The sequence below is a fragment of the Saimiri boliviensis genome, chromosome 9, assembly GCF_048565385.1.
Source record: "Saimiri boliviensis isolate mSaiBol1 chromosome 9, mSaiBol1.pri, whole genome shotgun sequence".
Lineage (NCBI taxonomy): Eukaryota > Metazoa > Chordata > Mammalia > Primates > Cebidae > Saimiri > Saimiri boliviensis.
Genome location: NC_133457.1, coordinates 105,136,570 through 105,153,245, shown reverse-complemented (window position 1 = coordinate 105,153,245; position 16,676 = coordinate 105,136,570). Strand labels below are relative to the sequence as shown.

At 38.7% G+C, this 16,676-nt stretch overlaps 1 protein-coding gene across 8 annotated transcripts in view; it reads left to right on the top strand.

Annotated features, from left to right (window-relative positions):
* ZHX3 (zinc fingers and homeoboxes 3) overlaps positions 1 to 16,676 on the top strand; it is a 183,562-nt gene that overhangs the window by 88,634 nt on the left and 78,252 nt on the right. The gene's annotated exons all lie outside the window — the stretch shown is intronic.

Here is a 16,676-nt window from a genome sequence, read left to right as displayed (position 1 = left end):
GGTTTGGGCAGAAGGGGAGGAAGGAATGGGGCCTGCAGTGCACCAAAGACTGATGAGCAAGGAAGTTGAATAAGTGGGACAATGGCAGGCTGGCTCAGTACCTGAGCCTTCAGGCAGGGTGGAGGGAAGAAGATGGGAGAGGCCAATTAGGGAATCTTTTATATTTTTATGTGATATAAGTGGTGTTTCAAGTAATACCATTATGATAAACATAGACTAGAAATTTTCTTGTCCAAGCTTATCATAGAAGCAACAACAAACCAATATGTAATATTAAAGCAGTCCTTTTGCTAAAAACAGATAAGTAGAACTTTTACCAAATTTATAATGGCAGACACATTACATCAGTTCTTAGATGTCTATCAATTCTCAGAATATATGACATCAAGGGAAGCTCTTAGAAACTTCTGATTTAGTCTCCTGAAGGCTCATGGAAAGGAAATAAATATGCTGACTGTCTTGCAGCAGAAGTTTACTCTTCCCCCAACTCTTCACCTGAGTGTATCACTGGTGAGTGTGGGTTCATGCACGCATAAACTCACATATTGCAGGACAGAGGTTGAGATGGGAATAGGGAGATATGTGTACTTCATTCCTGATAAATAGTTGTTGGAATGTTATATTTTGTGCCATCATAGCCACTCTCATTTTCATGATTTGATTGACTTTATTGCTTTTTAGATTAGAGAAGGCTCAGGTACTGAGAATTATTCCTCTCCTTTCCTTTTGGTTCACCTTGGTGCTCTAAGGTTTCTTAAAGACAGAGCAAGTAAGTGTCCTCAGAAGCCTCCCAATGCATCTTCCATTTGGCTGTCCACATCTCTGTTCTGCTGCCCCCTACCCCAGGACAATAATGTGAAAATGAAGAGCTCTGGGAAAACACAGAACTTTATTTTGTAAATCCATTCGTTCCCATTAGTTGGGCATCATAAGATTGGAAAGGGATTTGCAAAAAAATATCCTGGCTCTAATTATCAGGCTAATTAACCCCGTAAATGGGACTTAATCTCACCAGTCAAGGGAAACTGATACTTCCTGATGAAATACTAATAGCATTCAAAACATTACTCATAAAGTAAACATTTTAGAAACTGTCCTGGGCCAACTAAGGCAGAGCCATAGCCCTTCATTGGGCCAGGGGAAGTGCCCTTCTCTGGATGAGGAACGTAGAGTTCTTCCAACAGAAAGGGATAGGAAAGATTTAATAGCTTTCTTCCCTTTTGGACAAGTAAAATAGATTTTAAATTTGACCTGTTGAATTCACTTGATGATAGAGGAACCAGGAGGGTATCAGAAAGGACTAGGGACTGAGCTTCAGAGGAAGATAATTTGATGACAAGATCAAAAAAGGTAAAGGTAAACATGACTCCTGTCATAGGATTGTGGAGAGCTTAAACAAGAAAAAACAGTATTTACCCAAAAGAATCAAAAATAAGATCCAAAGAGAAATTTGCACACCTGTATTCACTGCAGCATTATTCACAATAACCAAGAGAGGGAAGCAGCCTAAATGTCCATCAGTGGATGAATGGGAAAAAAAATATGATATATACATACCATGGAATATTATTTAGCCTTAAAATGATAGGAAATTCTTATACATGCTACAATCTTGTGGGCTTTATGCTAAGTAAAATAAGCCAGACACAAAGATAAGTACTTTTTTCAGCTAGATAGATTTCTGGTAGTATTAGTAGTGGTAGTAGAATGAAGAAAACAGCTTACTTTTCATTCTCTTCTTGTTGGGCTACATCTTGAAATATAAGTTCACTTATATGAGGTATCTAAAGTAGTCAGATTCTTAGAAAGTGGAATGGTAGTTGCCAGGGACTGGGGGAAGAGAGAAAGGGGAATAGTTGTTTGATGGTATAGCGTTTCAGTTTTGCAAGATGAAAAAGTTCTGAGGATCTGTTGATCAACAATGTGAATGTGCTTAACACTACGGAACTGTCCACTTAAAAATGGTTAAGACAGGCCGGGTGTGGTGGCTCATGCCTATAATCCTAGCACTTTGGGAGGCCGAGGAGGGTAGATCACCTGAGGTCAGGAGTTCAAAACCAGTCTGGCCAACATGGCACAACTCTGTCTCTACTAAAACTACAATAATTAGCTGGACATGGTGGCAGATGCCTGTAATCCCAGTTACTCGGGAGCCTGTGGCAGCAGAATTGCTTGAACCTGGGAGGCGGACATTGCAGTGAGCCAAGATCATGCCTCTGCACTCCATCCTGGGTGACAGAGCGAGACTCCATCTCAGAAAAAAAAAAAAAAAAAAAAAGTTAAGACAATAAATTTTATTTTACCGCAATTTTTAAAAAAGAAAGGTAGGCTGGATAAAACAGCTGATATACTTCTAGCTGTTACAGTTAACTGTCATCCTTCAGTAACCAGCCTCTGAGTGGGATGTACTGGTAATTAGAACAGCAGCAATAGCTGCAGTAAGTATGATCTATTGAGTGTTTCCTGTATACCAGACAGCATGCTTAAATCCTTTGTGTGCTTTCCATCAGTTCACTGAATGTCATGTCAGCTCTATGAGGTAGGCATTAATAGCTCCTCATTTTACCTAAGAGGAAACAGATTGTGAGATCTTAAGTCATTTTCCCAGGAATACACAGTCCCCCACAGTAGTAGGGCTCTAGGACACAAACACAGCTCTGTCTGATGTTAGAGTCTTAACTGCACTGTCAGCTTCCATTTATTAATCCATTCACTCACTAAAAATGATTATTATGTGTCAGGCATTGTGCCATATGCTAGGGAAATAATGGATATAGGCCCTGACCTTACTTACAGTGCTTATGGCCTAGCCAAAGTGAAAGACAGTAGGCAGGAAAAGAATCAGATGAAGATCCAGACAAGTTTTGATAAATGTTATGAAAGAAACAATTAGGATGCTGTGATAGAGAATAATTTAGCTTGGATTTGGGGGAGCCAACAAAGACATTTAGATAGGATGTTCAGAGAAGGTCTAACATTCCTTTCTTAAGACAGGAAGGTAGATTTCAAAGAGGCAAAGGGGCAGATAGCCCATAAGTCCTCTGTTGGAATTATAAATGAGTGTCTGAAAATGTGTATCCAAATGGCCTTGTGTTGAAAGAATCCTAATCCTCCTTAATTCCAGCAGTGCTCCCTTGTCCCACTGGGTCACTTCATCTCAAAGTCCTCCTCTGTGTGTGGGGAAAAAAATAGAACGTGTACCTAGATCAGTTTTTGGTAGTATTAGTCATGGTAATAGGATAATGAAAACACAGCTTCCATTTAATTCTCTTCTGGTTGGGCTATGTCTTGAATCTTTTGTTCAGTTCTAATTGCCACGTTTTGAGAGAAGTGAAGACAAATTAGAATGCATTCAAAGAGAAGGTTGTTAGCATGTGGAATGAATTCAGGATACTTAGCTGCAGAGGTAAATAACTAAAAGAGGAAATGATCTTTAACTTGGTGAAAAGCTGATATATAGAAAAGAGAGTTGACTAGTCATGTAATAAAAAGTTGATTTATTTAATGTCCAAAAGACATTTAAAAGCTGGATACAGGTCCAGCTAAGAAAGGGACTTTGTAATACATTGTCATAAATGTTAATGAGCTCCCAGACTTGGGAGATACTCAGTTGGAGACTGGATAACAGATTACTGTAGGATTTTTTAATTAGAAAAGAAGTTGGACTGCATATATTATCCCATTTGTCCATATTGAATATTTCTTTTTGTTGTGTTTGTTCTTTTATTGATTTTGTTTTATATATTGTATATTTTTAAATTATTTTAGAACTATGGCTTTATGGCCAGAGGCAAATAGAATATATATAGTTTTAAGTGAAGTGCTCATGTGCACCTCTACAGAAGTTAAACAAAAAGTTCATCTGTAGCTATTAGAAGTTTGAAATGTAAAGGAACACTACTTGGTATTTGACCCAGTTGCATATGCTGTAAGGACCTCTGCTCCGACACCATTAACTTCTCACTTTCTCACTTGTTATTTGTAAGAACTCACGTATTTTGGGAAATGTGCTAACATTTTTTCGACTTCTGTATTTATTCAAATTTAAATTTTTTATTTTGAATATATAGCACATTAACATTGTTCAGAATTTAAAAGGGGCTACAGGGAAAAGCTTCCCTTAACTCCCTCTTCCCCTCCCCAAGGGCAAACACTATTATTAGTTTCTCACATATTTTCCTAGAGATATTTCTAGTGTATAATTTTTATTTTGTGCTTTGCTTTTTTAAAAACTTAACAAATATCAAGGTATCTTGAAGGTTAATCCATAGCATTATAAAAGGCACCTCCCTCATTCTTTTTCATAAGTGTATATTATTCCATTGTATACATGTGCCATAACTGATTTGACTATCTCCTGTTGTTGGGCAAGTAGATTATTTCCAGTCCTTTGTCATTATCATACTGACAGTGGATTATCTTATACATGTGTGACTTCACATATATGCAAAGTATATCAGCAGGCTACCTTTCTAGAGGCAGAACTGGTGAGTCAGGGAATTCTAATTTTGTTCTTGTTAAATACTTCTTAATAGAAGTCTTAACCAGTTTTCACTACAGCACACAGTGTGTGAGAGTGCCTGTTTCTGCAAACCCTTGCCAATTCAGGATACTATTCAATGTTTCAAGCCTTTCCAAAGTAAGTGAAAGAAAAATAATCAGAATAATTTTAATTTGTATTTCTCTTACTGTGATTGAAATTGAGCCTTTTTTCTTGCATGTAAGATCTTGCTGGACTTTGTAGTGAGGCCATTGAAGAAAATCATCAATACAGACTAAGCCTGGAAGAGGAAGAAGAAATATCTTATCCACAGGGATGAGCCAGAGAGAATTTTTTTTTTTTTTTTTTTTTTTTTTTTAAGCGTTCTTAAGTGGCTCAAGTGAGCTCACCAGCCTGCAAGCTATTTACCCTGTAAACTCTCTGGCCCACACTGGAAAATTTCAATTAAAACAAAACAAATGTAATCTCAGAAGTAAAACCACATCTAGAACAATGTCTTTTTTAATGCCTAGTTTTAAATTTAATAAAGTAATTTATTTTGTACTTGGAACAAAATTTAGGATGCACGTACATTTAAAGTAACATGTTTAACTTTTAAAGGAGCTGTCTCACACCTCTGAGAGTGCAATTTCTAACTGTTTGGCTCTTTTAATACCCTAGGTTTGCTCCCAGCCTCCCCCCACCCTCACTTTCTGTAGTTTCTCTGTAGATTTGCACAGGTTTTGGCAAGACCAGTCTTTTCATTGGGAATATTGGCACTACACAACCTCCTTGCTCATTAGCAGTCTGACCCATTAATTCCCTGCAACACTTTTGACCAAACCAGTTCAATCCAGTTTTTCCCCTGGAAAAGGACCTAATTTTAGCAGCACAGATTTGCTTTTACTTTTTTCACACAGCTTCCCATGTTCAAACCTATCTTGGTTGATGGCAACACCATCCTTCTAGTTGCTTAAATAAAAAGTCTTGGAGTCATTCTTGATTCCTGTGGGTACAATGTTCACATCCTCCCCTATCCATTCCTTTAGGAAATCTTTTCGGCTCTACTTTCAGAATGTATCCAGAATCCAGCCACTTCTCGTTACCTCCATCTCTACTGTCCTGGCCTATGCTGCTGTTGTCTCCTGCCTAGATTGCTACCCAACGGGTTTTCTTCTCTACTGGTTTTTCCTACAGTCTATTCTAAACACAGCCAGCAGAGCTATGCTGAAGGACACATGTCAGATCTTGCCAACCTTCTGCTCAAAGCCCATCTCAGAGAGACTCAGATCATGGCAGTGGCCCTGCACAGATCCTCTCCTTGCCCCCCACCCCAGCCCAGCCTCTTTGACCTTGTCTCATACTACTGTCTCTCTACTACTGCCGTCCAGCTGTACTGGCCTCCTTGTTGGTCTTTAAACATGTCAGGCACATTCTCACCTTAAGGTCTTTGTACCAGCTGATGCCTCTGCCTGGAGTGTGCTTCCCCACATATCCAGATGGCTCACTTCCACACCTCTGAGTATTGGCCACAGTGTCACATTCTCAATGAGGTCTCTTCTGACCACTGTATATCTAAATTGCAGTCTCACCCCTCCCACAGTCCACACTTCTTCAACCTTTCCCTGCTATACTTTGTTCCTTGCACTTTTTACTCTCTGACACATAATTTCATTTACTTATTTTATTATCTCTCTCCCTCAAACTAGAATGTAAATTCTAGGAAGGCAGAGATTTCTATTTGTCTTTTTTGTCTTCCCCTGGAACAGTGTCTGACATAGGAAAGGCACTTAGTAAACATTTGTTAAATGAATTAACTATCTTTTCTCTACAAACTTGTTCCTCAAATTCTGCCAAACCTAAATTGAAACAAGCAGGTGTTGTACCAGTCTTGGTGATACGGATTAAATCCAAAGCATTGATCCATATTTTTCTGGGGAATCTTACATTATAAGTAATGTGGCATCATCTAGGTAAAAACTTTTTTGAAAGATTAAATGCGACATGAGAAAGTTTAAGGAAGGTGATAAATACACTTAGACTATATCTGGAGAATTAGATTTAGATTTAGATGCCACTCTTGAGAAGGCTGTAGACAAATAAGAGCACATTCAGAGAAGAACAGTGGGTAGAGGTGCAGAACCTCTAATCCTAGTCGCACAACTTGCAGGAACTGAGGATTGATTTAGGGGAAAATAAGACTTTTAGGGAACATGATTTTTTCCCCCAAATGTTTAAAAATGTTATCAGCTGGCCGGGCGCGGTGGCTCAAGCCTGTAATCCCAGCACTTTGGGAGGCCGAGGTGGGTGGATCACAAGGTCAAGAGATCGAGACCATCTTGGTCAACATGGTGAAACCCCGTCTCTACTAAAAATACAAAAAAAATAGCTGGGCATGGTGGCGCGTGCCTGTAATCCCAGCTACTCAGGAGGCTGAGGCAGGAGAATTGCCTGAACCCAGGAGGCGGAGGTTGCGGTGAGCCGAGATCGCGCCATTGCACTCCCGCCTGGGTAACAAGAGCGAAACTCCGTCTCAAAAAAAAAAAGAAAAAAATGTTATCAGCTGGGAACAGTGGCTCACGCTTGTAATCCTCGCACTTTGGGAGGCCAAAGTGGGCAGATCACTTGAGTCCAGGAGTTCAAGATCAGCCTGGGAAACATGACAAAACCCCGTCTCTACAAAAAGTAGCTGGGCATGGTGGTGCGCACCTGTAGTATTGGCTACTTGGGAGGTTGAAGCTGGTGGATCATTTGAACCTGGGAGGTTGAGGATGTAGAAAACCATTGCACTCCACCCTGGGTGATAGAGTGAGACCTTGTCTCAAAAAAAAAAAAAGAAAGAAAGAAAGAAAGAAAAATATGTCATGTAGAAAATCAAATATTTTATTTGTGTACCTAGAATCACTTCCTGTTTCTCCAACCTCATCCATCATGAGCAGACCCAGCTTTTGTGGAACTTAGTAAGGGGGACCCTCCTAAGAAAAAACTCTAAGAATAAAATTATAAAGATATAAAGTGAGATACAGGCTTTGGAAAGTGCCTGTGCAAGTGAATTGAGGGTCCCTGAAGCTTTGGCTATAGCAGCTTCATAGAAAATTTACCACATTCAGATTTGTACACCAGCAAAATGGAATTCCTTCTAGCTCTTTAAGCATGCCATGTTTTCCTTTCCCTCTATGGTTTTGTATAAAGTGTTCACTTTGTCTAGAACACCGTTTTCTCAACTTGGGTACTTGGCAGTATTTATTCATCCTTCAAGCTCTAATTCAAAAACAACCCCCTCAATGAGGCCTTACTCCAAGTTCCCCAGAAGACAGGGATGGGTAGAAAGTCTTTTCCCGTGCCCCGCAGAACTTTGTGCATGCTTCCACTACATCACTGAGCTTATTGTCTGATTTCGTTGATGACTTTGTTGATCATTTTGCTGATGATTTTGTCTACCTTTAGATGATGTGTCAGTCAGGATGGGCTACAGTAACAAGCTACTCTAATAACCTCAGTAGCTTAAAGTGACAGGTTATTTCTTGTTCATACTGCATGTACATGAAGGGTCAGCTATTGTTCTTTTAGGACTCAGGCTAATAGAGTAGCCACTATCTAGAACATAACCAGTTGCAGGACAGAGAATAAATAGTGAGGCAAGGCCTATACTGTCTCCTAAAACTTTCTTCTGGAGGTGACATATTTGTTCATGTTTTATTGGTTTCACCTAACTTCAGGTAGGCAGGGAAATCCAATGCATGCAGTGGAGAGCAAGACCCAGAGCCCTGGTGGACAGCTTAATAACCACAACAGACTGTTAGCTTCTTGAATTATAGAGCTAGCTAGCATCTTTTCAAAAATCCTTGTATACCAAGGGCCTAGCACATAGTAAGTCCTCAACTCTATTCAAGAGAAAAAAAAATTTAGCAAATAAAACTTATAGGAAGGTTTTGTTGTTTTTGGTGCTTACTGCAAGGAACCATTTCAAACATCTTTCTAGTGTCAATAGGTGCCAAGCTCCCTATCTTTGGAGATGTTCAGGTATAGGCCATCCTAACCACGTGGTGTAGTGATACTTCAAGGTAAAATTCATGCAAAAGGTGAGTGGTTGTAATATACGATCTCTAAACTCTCTTTAATTATGAGGCCTTTGTATTTATATCACAATCACCTTCTGAGCTTAAGAAAGAAGAATTAGTGATTACTTTAGAGGTGATAATATCTAAGTAGAGTAGGCTATTTCTGTTGATGACTAGACAAAAATAAGAATTGTTTGAGGGGGGGGAATAAGTAGAGAGCTCTAACATTGAGCCCACAACTGATGGTGATTACTAAATGCAGAAAGTATTGTGACCCTTAAGTAACCAGAGGGCAAATCGGGGCCAGCTCTGGGTTTGACATTGCTTTGACGCTTGAGGATTTGGGGTTGGAAATAGACTTGAATTCTTCGTAACTTTTTTGTTTTCAGAAGAAATCTGACAATTCCAACCACCAGATCCACTTACTGGACTGCCAAGGTCCTGCCCACACACATTCCTGAGGAGGAACAGTTTTCCACGTGTTCTTTTTGTTATAGTCCTACCGACTTACTGTGGTGTAATCACCAAGACTTACTTTAGAAGAGTTCTCTATTAATATGTAAGAGGAAGTAATACAGACCCTTTTCTAACAGTATAAAAGTGTTATAAATATTAAGGATCATAATAACTGTCAAGCCTTTTTTTCCCCTTATTTATTTACTTAGAGACAGGGTCTTGCTCTGTTGCGCGGGCAAAGTGCAATAGCATAATCCTGGCTCACTGCTGCCACGACCTCCCAGGCTTAAGCAATCATCCCACCTGAGCTTCCCAATTAGCTGTGACTACAAGTGTGTGTGCCACCATGCCAGCTAGTTTTCAAGTTTTTTTAAGAGATGGCGTCTCCTTATGTTGCCCAGGCTATTCTCAAACTCCTGGGCTCAAGCAATCCTCCCTCCTTGGTTTCCCAGAGTGCTAGGATTACAGTTGCCACTGGTCCACCCTCTTTTTTTTTTCATTTTTAGGAGACAAGATCTTGCTCTGTTGCCTACACTGCTGGAATGCAATGATGTAACCATAACTCTCACTTCAACCTCAAACTCCTGGGCTCATAAGATCCTCCCGCCTCATCCTCTCAAGTAGTTAGGACTACATTGTCCAGCCTTTTTAGTTAAGAACAAAACAAAACACTAGAATAATTCAGCTTATAAAATCTGTGAAACCTCTCTAAGAAAAAAAATGTCAAAATAGTTACAGGTGGTAGATTTATTGTTTAGTTGGTATTCAGAGTGAATATAGTCTAAAAGAGAACATTGAATTTAGAATCAGAATATCTGGCTCTGCCCAAGCTGTGCTGGGTGTGACTGGTCATTTCACCTCCCCTTTCTTGCTCAAGATCTCCTCAATGCAACAATGAGGGAAGGGCAGTAGTAACCAATTCAGGAGACTATGGGATTGGATTGAGAGAGATATGGAAGTGTTTTGCAGGCTTTCATGCGCTTTGAGTGATGGAATTGAATTCCGTTTTCTGTTCAGTCATGGAAACTTCCTAGAAAGCCAACTGATTTACTTAGGATTGGCTTGGGCAGTAGTAGGGTGGGTGGCTGCATCTGATTTTTGTTTCCAAGATCAGTGTTTAACAAAGGAAGGAAAGAAGGAAACATTTAAAACAATGCTTCTTAAAAATAAAAATTTAAGCTTCATTTATGATACAAGATTTTTTTAAAAATGTATTGAGCTTTTAATGTTTTTTTAATTATGAAAATGTCAAATGTAGACCGGGTGCAGTGGCTCACGCCTATAATCCCGGCAGTTTGGGAGGCTGAGGTAGGCGGATCACCTGAGGCTGGGAGTTTGAGACCAACGTGGAGAAACCCTGTCTCTGCTAAAAATTCAAAATTAGCGAGTCATGGTGGCGGGGGCCTGTAATCTCAGCTTCTCAGGAGGCTGAGGCAGGAGATCACTTGAACCTGGGAGGTGGAGGTTGCGGTGAGCCAAGATTGTGTCATTGCACTCCATTCTGGGCAACAAGAGGGAAACTCCATCTCAAAAAAAAAAGAAAGAAAGAAAATGCAAATATACATAGGAGCATATATATGAGCCATGTATATCCCAACCGAACTTGAACAATTATAAGTTCATGGTCAAATTTATTTCATTTATTTCTACCTATCCCCCATTTTTTTCTGGGAGGGGGTTGGGTTTTTCATCCCAGTAAATCTCGTATAACAAATTATTTTACCCACAAATATTTGAGTGTGCATCACTAACTGATTAAGACATTTGGAATATAACCAAAATACCATTATTGTACATAGCAACATTAACAGTAATTCTTTAATATCATTTACTGCCTAACTGTGGTAGATGGGCTCCAAAAAAATAGAGACAAAACCCCAGCTTCATCTATGACAGGTAAAAAATAACCCATTTTCTTAATATATAGAGAGCTCTTAAAATCCCATAGGAAAATGGACAAAAGATAATTTTATACAAAATAATCAATGACATGTGAAAAGATTTTCAACCCTGCCCATAAAGAAATGTAGGTTCCAAATAATAGTGATCAGTGTTTTATATATCAAATTAACAAAGACTAAAAATAGCAAGTAGTGATAGCGAGGGCATCCTCAATTTTCTGGTTGTGACAGTGAAAATCAGTAGAGTTTACCTGAAAGACAGTTTTGTATTTCACTAACAATATTTTAAATGCCACTGCAATTCTACTTGTAAGAAATTCAGAAATTCTCAAATGTATAAAAATATGTATGGGAATGGTCACCAAGCATTGAAATAGTTAAAAACCTGGAGAAATGCAAATGTCTCCTAATAGGAGAATGCTTAAGTAAATTATGAGGCATCCATAACCTAGAATGCTGCAGTTGTTTAAAAGACTGGTAAACCAGAGATACTGATGTGGAAAGATACTGAAATTAAATAAATGTGAGAAGAAAACTCGGGCAAAATGGGGTGTAAAAAAAATTTTTATTTTTGCTTTTTTAAAAGAATTAATTATAGTAAGCTATGCCTAGGAAGCATACCTGAAATCATATATACTCCACTGTTAACAATTGTTTATCTCTGGGGGCAAATAGGAAGGATTTTCACATTTCTTTCTTTCTGAGAGAGATAAATTTCCACTTAGAGCATAATTTGAAACAAATAAAAAGGATGAATTTCAAAGTAAGTCTTTGTTGCTAGCAATAAAAAAAGTAGTGGAATGCTACGTATAAATTTTTATTTTGGAATGGGTTGAGGTCTGTATGTGGTCTGTTATATGCCATGACTAACTTTTCAATGTGTTTCATGGTGTTTTCAAAAGAATGTGAAGTCAATCACTGTAGAATATTCAAGACTATACTCATGTCTGTCAAATCAACCTCACAACCTATAGTAGTCATATTCTTCACATCTTTCTTGTTTGTCCACTTGTTCTTTCAAAGAACAAGAGCATTATCTTAAAATCTCTCCTTATAGTTATGTTTCTGTAATTCTGTCAGCTTCTATCATTATTTCTGTTTTTCATAATAAATCCTGGGTGATATGTCCAAGAGAGGCTGCAGGCTGACTATCATAACACTTGGAAAGAGTTTGTCAAGAGTTGCTTTCTAAATATTTGAATTTCTTCATTGATTTCTTATTGTTCTTCCAATTCATTCCTCAGAATTTTTTAAAGTTCCTAATTCAGTTTATAATTTAAAGCTAAACACTCTTAAGATTTTTATCTAAAAAACTCACACATATATACTGCAGTGTTGAAGTATAGTGGCTGTTAACTGCAGCTTTGCTAATTTAGTGAATTGAGCAATTCCCAATTCCCAAAGATAGATTTAAAAAAAAAAAAAAAGTTATGCGCTTTTGTTTTTATTCCCTGCTCCCCCTCCGTTTTTTGAGACGGAATCTCATTCTGTCTTTCAGGCTGGAGTGCAGTGGCACGATCTTGGCTCACTGCAACCTCTGCCTCCCAGGTTCAAGTGACTCTCCTGCCTTAGTAGCTGGGATTATAGGCATGTGCCACCACACCTGGCTAATTTTTTGTGTTTTTAGTAGAGATGGGTTTCACCATGTTGGCCAGGCTGATCTTGAACTCCTGACCTCAAGTGATCCACTCTTCTCAGCCTCCCAAGTGCTGGCATTACAGATGTGAGCCACCGCACCCGGCCCCATTTAAAAGATCCATTTACAAAGCAGAAAATTTCAAGACAGGATATATAAAGGATTGTACAAAGAATGACGAAATGCATTTGTCACCTGGCCTTTCCTTCTGAATCTCTTGGCAGCACCTTACATTTCTATCAGCTTACTTCACCAGGGCTTGACTTAGAAAATAGCATGTTTCCACATGATAGTGCTTCATTTATCAGACATGCTCCATGAGTGTCTTTTGGACAAATTATTTTTTAGATAATTGGAACTTTACTCTTTAAGTACCACTTTTAACCTCTTTAAAAATACATGGGCCGGGCGTGGTGGCTCAAGCCTGTAATCCCAGCACTTTGGGAGGCTGAGGCGGGTGGATCACAAGGACAAGAGATCGAGACCATCCTGGTCAACATGGTGAAACCCCGTCTCTACTAAAAATACAAAAAATTAGCTGGGCATGGTGGCGCATGCCTGTAATCCCAGCTACTCAGAAGGCTGAGGCAGGAGAATTGCCTGAACCCAGGAGGCGGAGGTTGCGGTGAGCCGAGATCGCGCCATTGCACTCCAGCCTGGGTAACAAGGGCAAAACTCAGTCTCAAAAAAAAAAAAAAAAAAAAAAAAATACATAACAGGCCAGGCATGGTGGCTCACGCTTATAATCCCAGCACTTTCGGAGACCCAGGTGGGCAGATCATGAAGTCAAGAGATTGAGACCATCCTGGCCAACATGGTGAAACCCTGTCTCTACTAAAAAATACAAAAATTAGCTGGACGTGATGGTGCCTGGCTGTAATCCCAGCTACTCAGGAGGCTGAGGCAGGAGAATAGCTTGAACCCGGGATGCAAAGGTTATAGTGAGCTGAGATCACGCCACTGTACTCCAGCCTGACAACAGAGACTCTGGCTAAAAACAAAAAACAAATAAACTCAAGCTTACCTAAATGGGTAGTGTTGCTAAAAACAGCCACCTTAGTAAGCATCCAGGTGGTGGGGATAGGGGTGTTCAATCTCTTTCAACTGTCAATCTCTTTCAACTTTGCTGTTTGTTTAAAATTTTCCTAATAAATGCTGGGGGAAAATATTACTTCAAGAGGTCTGCAGCCCTTATTCCAACAACCTGAAGGTTTCTCGGAGAGCTCACTGTGTGGAATGGTTGAAGTTGCAGGCTTTAGAGCGAGACTGCCTAGGTTCTTACGCAGCCTCTGCTGTTTCCTAATTGTGTGTACTTCAGACAGTTACTGCACTTTTCTGAACCTTGTCCTTCTAGTAAAATGGGAATGACATTGGAACCATTGCCAAAAATCAAATCCATTGTCATGTTGTCTGCTTCTCAGCCTTAGTAAGTAAAATACCAGGAACACTATTTGCCTTTTCCTCAGTGAAACCCAGTCCCCATTCCAAATAGCCGTTCTGGCCCTGTGCCTGTGTTATGTCGCTAGGGCTCTGCAATTAGCTGCTCCTGAGTTCTGCCTGGCCTTCTGGTGTGTTCATGCTTTTTCCTTTGTGTTGGTGCTGCTTCCAGGTGGGAGGTCTGCATCTCTCTCCTCTGTCCCCTGACAAACCTGATGTTCACAGCCGCTGCTGTTCAGCTGCTCTAGGGCTGCAGTAAATAACACCAAGGTGAATCAGGAAGTAGCACAGAATGGTGTCACCAACATTGATACCTTAGAAAAAATGCTGACCTTCTTCTATAGAACTGAGTGCTATAATTTGCTCTCCTCTACCTTTCTTGGGTGCGATGTCCTTTCTGAGGTTTTTATCATATTCAGAGTTGTGCAGCCATCACCACTGTCTAATTTCAGAACATTTTCATTGTCTGGAGACTCATTAGTTGTCACTCCCCCTTCTCCCCTACCCTCAGTCCCTGGCAGCCACTAATCTATCTGTCTCTAAAGATTAGCGTCTTCTGGACATTTATTATAATTAGAATCATAAACAGTATATGACCTTTTGCATCTGACTTCTTTCACTTAGCATTAGGATCACCCATGTTGCAGCATGTGTCAGAACTTCATTCCTTTTTATGGCTCAATAATCCATTGTGTGGATATATCATATTTAATTTACCCATTCATCAGCTGATAGATATTTGGGTTATTTCCACCTTTTGGCTATTATTTGAGTAATGTTACTGTGAACATTTGTGTACACATTTTGGAAGGGACATGTTTTCATTTGTCATGTGTATATACCTGTGAATTAAATTGCTGGATTTTATGGCAACTCTATGTTTAACATTTTGAGGAACTGCCAAACAGATTTCCAAAGTAGTTACACCATTTTACATTTTCATCAGTAATATGTGAGGGCTCCAGTTTCTCTGTATCCTCACCTGCACTTGTTATCTGTGATTACAATTATAGCCATCTTGGTGGATGTGAAGTAGTATCTCACTGTGGTTTTGATTTGTGTTTTCCTAATGACTAATGATGTTAAGCAATTTTTTATGTGCTTACTGGCCATTATATCTTCTTTTGAGAAATTTCTGTTCAAATCCTTTACTCATTTAAAAATTATCTTTCTATGGTTGAGTTGTAAGAGATCTTTTTATAATCTGGGTATATTTTACCAGATATATGATTTTCAAATCTTTTCTTTTTGTGGATTGCCTGTCTTTTCACTTTCTTGATGATGACCTTTGAAGAACACAAGTTTTTAATTTTGATGACATCCAATTTATTTTTTCTTTTGTCATTTGTGCTTTCGGATATTCTACTTGATGTCTTCCATAACCTGTCTGAAAATCTAATTTTCTTACTGGTTCTGTAACTGTAGTATTCTTAGTTTCTCTGACTTGGGATTATAAAGCACTTGATTTAAAGTGTTTGCCAGTGAGATATATGAAGGAACTTAGAAATGTTGATGCTCTTTGATGGTAAGCCCATTCCTGTGCACTTAACCTCAGGAAATAATCTGACAGAAGAAAAACATCCTGTATGCCCAGAGATGTTCATTTCACTGTCACCCTTGAGATTGACATGCTGTTCAACAGCAGGGGTGGATGAGTCAAATCTATTGTGGAACATTATTAGGCAGCTATCAAATGTTTTAATTATAAAGCTTGTGTAACAAAAATGTTTATAATGCAGTGTTTGGTGAAAAAAGCACAAGTGTGTGCTCATTATGATAAAAATATCTTTAAAGTGTCTGGACTAAATGAGAAGGTATACAAAGTTATAGATTTATTTTCTTAAATTTTATTTAAATTATATTTTATCTTTATAGTTAAAAATTAAGTAAAAAATGTGTGCATAATATTTCAGATTGGTGGGGGAAAGGGTGACAAGTGGTTAGATTGGGTTTATGTTTATCCTTACCTTCAAATTTTTAAAAATTATTTTTATCATCATAATTATCAAAGTTAGATTTACAAATTTAAAAAAACTAGTTAGCCGTGTTTACTGAGAATTTTTGAGTAGAGATATTTTAATTTTCTTTATATATTTTCATAACAAATCCAAATGCTCCCAACTTGATTTTAGTATTAGAATTTGTTTTAGTCATTAGAGCATTACAATTTGCTACAAAGAAAAGCAGTTATGATGATTATTATATATTAGTAATAGGGACCACAGAAGCCGTTTTCTCATGGCATCTTGTGAAACAATTATTACAATTACTTTATACATAAGTAAATGAATTAACCCAGCTTTTGAAATAAGTTTCAAAGAGGGCCTGGTGTAGTGCCTTATGCCTGTAATCCCAGCCCTTTGGAAGGCCAAGGTGGGAGGATTGTTTGAGCCCAGGAGTTTGAGACTGACCTGGACAACGTAGTGAGAGACCCTCACTACTGCTATTTTTTGTCTATACAAAAGATAACTAACCAGGTGTGGTGGCACATGCCTGTAATCCCAGCTACTCTGAGGCAGGAGGATCACTTGAGCCCAGGAGGTCAAGGGTACAGTGACCCATAATCACACTACTGCACTCCAGCCTTGGCAGCAGAGGGAGACCTTGTTCAAAAAAGTAAAATAAAATGAAATAAGTTTCAAAGAGCTCAGTAATAGTTTTTTTGTGAAATAATAAATCTACCCAAAAGAATAATGGAAAAAAAA